Here is a 5128-nt window from a genome sequence, read left to right on the forward strand (position 1 = left end):
CAGCGTGAACAACAGACTCTCATTGACGAGGCAGTAAGCCAATCAACGACGCGTAGAGCGACACACCAGCCAATAACTGTCAGGACTGTCGCCAGGGGGCGGTTCTAAGGGCGTACCCGCGCCTGTGGGATAAACCTCTTTGTTTCATCGGGACGTCCAACGGTTGGATTACTGACCACACAAGTGTAAAATAGTCCTTTTATTTATTATCTTCAAACAAATTTGGCCATGCTTAAATGTGTCACTTATCCTGATGAGAGGTTTCAAAATGGAAGTAAAATAGTGCGTGAAAAAGAAAAAAAAAATGCTAGTTTATCTAAATAATACAAATAATAAAACAAAATGGGACGGGGGGGGGGATCAAAATGTTTTTTTTGCGATTTTCTTTTAACTAAACACGTTTATTTTTTTGTGCACATATAAAACCGCCCAACCCGACTCCACTCCTTCCACAGCACAAGGAAATCCCGGGTCAGAATGAGTTGAGCTGTCGGCGATGCGTCAACTCCCCTTGACGGCCAAATAAGAGCAGCACAACACAGTTTCTATGAACAACACAGCGCCACACATTGAGGCGCCTGGAAATCTTTCCCCAACATTGATTTGTGTGTTTTTCTATTTTTTTTTTTTTTTTTTTTTCGGAAGAAATGTAATTTTTCTAATTCAATAAATCTGAAATCTGTATTCCACCTGTCACGAGTGTCAAAGAAAACTGGGTTTGTTTGTTTTGTTTTGTTTTTTTCTTTTGAGGTCAGGCAATGAACTGTATGATATGTTCACCTCCGCTTCTTTTGTTTTTTTGCTGTCACAGTCCATTATAAAGAAAGTAAAAAGTGTCGACAAGGATGTGACGGTTTTGTAATGGGATCTTGTGCAGTACAAAGGGAACTCCTAAATGTAGTCATGGCGGTTATTCAGTAGAAACTGAAATAAAATACTTTCCCTTTGTTATCCCCTTGTAAATAGTTGAATAAAGGGCACACCACGGGTTTAAGAAAGTTTAGGTGCATTTATGTATTGAAACAGATAATAAAGATGAGAATGTTAAGTTTATATGAAGGTCAGTGTTACCAAATGATGGACACACATTTTTTATTGGCTGAATAAACCATCTCCCCAGCATTTCAAATCATCATATAATGGTGCGTAAATACTTATAAATTTAAACTAAAGGGGCAACCAAACATTGTGAATCAAATTGCTATAGCACCTTGGAATTTATTGTTTTTATAAACCTCCTGCAGAAAAAGTGGAAAAAGAAGAAAAAAAAACTATAAAGCAAAACTTTTAGATATGTTGCAGATATTTTGGGTCAGGAGAAGAGCAGCTAATTTCTTTTGTCAGACCCCACACATTCTGGATACAAACTGTTTATACTGTATTACCTTTAGGTTGGTGCAGTACACACTGTTCAGAAACATCAGGACGCAGTTTTTTTTTTTTTTTTACACTATGCGTATTACTTTTCTGACCCAGTACACTGTTTCATTTTAAATGAAATACAATACATACAATGAAACACTGGTGACCCTAAAAGGCATTTATATAACAAGGAAAAATGCTACAAAATAAAAGGCACATACATCAAAAAGAAACCAAAATTGATCGTAAACATTTAAATATTTTGAGTTTCAAAATTGCTTGAATTGATGGAAAAGATTTGCACCTATTTTGTGTCTATGGTGGGACAATTCTAAATGTGTTTCTTTGTTTTTTTTTCTTTTCTCTGTGAGATTTTCTCTCTTTTTCCAGGAAACACTAACAATTAAACCCAAACAGCATAATACCCCACATCAAATCTTCTTGTACATTCGGCGAATCAGGACAGGAAGAATGAAATTCAACATTTTTGTAATAAAGAATTATGCATCTGTTAGAAAGCGTCAAGACGTAAGAATAGTTCATTTAGAATGAATGGCGGAACCAGCATTCACATTAACAGTCCCACTCATAAGTCCATAAAAATAATCATTCTTTAAATCTATTACTCAGTTTCACTCAGCTTTCTCATGCACATTCACAAGTGCTCTAGCAGTATTTTGTACACCCAAGCTTTGAGTCATTAAAGATTCACAACAATTTCTAGTGGAGAGGTGTGAGTAATGGAGTTTTCTAATATTTCTTTGACCAGCCGCTGGTGAATTATGGAGAGAGAATACATACAGCAAATCCTTATCCATTTCTCATCTTCCTCTGATGTTGTCCAACAGAAACAGGTTTCTTAGGTCCTTGTATTCAGACAAAGTATAATGATTCAGTCTGTTAGAGAAAGATATAATAACAGCCCTCTACCAAGTTAATTTTGATCATTTGAGCTACATACAGGTTCGTACTTTGAGAAAAGCATGGAGGCTGCAGAAGACTTGAGACTGGGGCAGATTTTTTATTTATTTATTTTTCCCAGCAGTCAATACACTAAAAATGCAAACAGAACTACAAATAATTGGTTTAGCTCAAAGTACATCCAGGTGTTAAAATGATCTAGTCCCAGTCCAATCTTAAGTTTGTTTAAAGTCAAAGATTTGAGGCAAAATTTAAAATTGGTTTTTCCCTCTCCATCCATTTTGGGCTATTTTACAAAGAAAAATGAACAGAACTGTGAAAAAATGAAAATGGTTGAAGGGGTGTGAATACTTTATTGCATACTTGCTGAATATTGATACTTAAAGTATTTGTGTGGTTGGCCAAAGCCTAACAACTTGCAGTTCCAAAACTAGTTACAAACCACAAACCTCTTGAGTAAAATTTCACAAATTAATTCAGTCTGTTAACTCTGGTATGCTGTATATCTAAGTAACAATTTTAAATATTATTTTTATATATTTTTATTTGGCACCATTTCTTTTTGAAAACCTGAAAACACATTTATTTTTTGCATGCTAGCATTTGTCTTTTCTGTTACTTCTCGTATAGCAGCATTCTATGCAACCTAATGCAGCGTAGTCGGCCGTACTATTCACACTGCAAAATCCTTATTAGTGTGGATGCTGCTGAATAATACGACGAGGTGTTGTGAATTTGACACATTATCATATTAATTGTTCATTGTATAAATAAGTCAAATATTCAACGAGAAGATGAGACAACCTCGCTTGTCACTTGTCATTTAGTGGCAAAAACACACTCCGCTCTGATGTGAAGAGACTGCCGTTGGCTGTTGCTGGGTCAGCTGAGAATAAATAGAGTTGTTTTCCTCATTTCCTCTCTTGTACTCCTGTGATCCCATGTTGGGAATGTATCAATGTCAGCACACCGAGCATGTGTGTGTGTGTGTGCGTGTGTGTGTGTGTGTGTGTGTGTGTAGGCGCCCAGCGTTTTGCCAATGTCTGATGGTCTGCCTGCAGTGCTACGCAGAGGGACAATAATTTGGTTTCTCCCTGTTTGGTTTCAAATCAATTTTGCAAACGTGACTTTCAAAGCAATCGAGAGACACGAGGTATTAAAGAGAGACTGAGGGAAGGATTTTTACATAAGTGATATTAAAATAAAGGAAAAGGGGAGAAATATGATCGCACATAAAAGCAAAAAGAAAACCACGGCTGATATCCGACTTTATTTGAAAATGTTTAATGAAACGCAATCAAAATGCACGTCATCACGCAAATAACTCTGCGTAGATGGATACTGAAACAGAGTGTAGATACATTAGTTTTGATGTCATTCATGACACATGGTAAATTAAGAAGTGTGTGGCAGCAGCTGGGTGGCCTCGCTGTCCTCCAGATGTTGTCTGGGAGAAAGTGATTGACCTGCTAATGAAGTCTGGGATCCTCCAGTCAGCTTTCCTCCTCAGAGACCGTCTTTGACATTGACAGCAACACCTGTCTGTCTGACCAGCTGACAGTAAAACTGAAGACATGCAGGACTTACCCTGAGTCACACATGCACTAAAATATTCCTCTATGGATATGAATCTAATTTCTTCTCTTCCCATTACACACCCACATTTACCAATGGAGCTATGAAACGCTGCCTAAAAGGAGAGAAGACGTTGCATTTGTGACTAACTGGAACCCCAGTCGTTTATCCAGAAACTTGGCAGAGAACCTGGCGACTGCCACTCTCTATAAGTAGCGAGTGTGTGCTTGTGGGTGTCTTTCCATCTTTGCATTTGTAAGCAGCGCACTGTGAGTCATTCTGGAGATAGTGGCCTCACCATGGCAGCTGGACAGGAGGAAGAGACATTTAAATTGGAGCACGGAGTGGAGGCTGATGACTGTTAGAGCATGAATTTGAATCAAAGCCATCACTGGGAGTTATTTTTAAGCCTGTGTCTGAAAGGAAAAAAAAAAATTGGCTGGGGGAAGAAAAAAAAATCACAGAGAATAAACAAGTAATTCTCATCTTTTCAGTTCACGAGACAAGATTTTTGCATAAAAGCCAACAGAGGGCAGTATAAGGTAATGGAAGACAGTCACCACTGAAATGAAAGTGGAGAGTGGAAAGTTTATTCACAAATAACCTTCTCTAGTTTGTAGAAAAAGGTCATATAATACTGTATCTTATTAGCATGACAATACATTCACACACTGTACAGTACCATCTTTCCCTCTAATGAAAATACTCATTTGCTCCTATAAACATTCTTCTGGTTCTGCCTCTTTTTACCCTGTATCTCTTTTTAAAGTCCGTCTATTGCTGCGGCTTTTGCTGAATATTTTTAGTCCTCTTTGCATCATCCTAGATGCACTATCCTGACCAGTGTCTTCCAGGAAAAGCCACATTGCAGAGTTGAGTGGGAGTCATATGAGGACAGTTAATGGCATTCAGACTGCGTTAGTCCAAATGGACGTACTGGGACCCTGGCCCAGGGGAGCTGAGTAGCATTGTGCTGCTGCAAAGTCACTTACCTGCGTCACCTGATGGCAGACCACAGGGACCTTGTATTTGGAATATTTTGCACAAAGACATTTGATCAAAAAAGAGAAAGTATAGGGGGAAAAACCATATGGATTTTACCTTAACAGAAAACAATCTCAACAGAGTATCAAAACAAAAAAAAAAAAATAAATAAAAAGCCAGATAATAAAACACTTTAACAATGAATGAGAATGTCATTGAACAGATGAAAAGAGCACAAAGATCAGGTTAGATCCATTTCTTTGAGTTTGCACCTTCTAAAGGTGTG

Source organism: Poecilia formosa, unplaced genomic scaffold, assembly GCF_000485575.1.
Source record: "Poecilia formosa unplaced genomic scaffold, Poecilia_formosa-5.1.2 Scaffold586, whole genome shotgun sequence".
NCBI lineage: Eukaryota > Metazoa > Chordata > Actinopteri > Cyprinodontiformes > Poeciliidae > Poecilia > Poecilia formosa.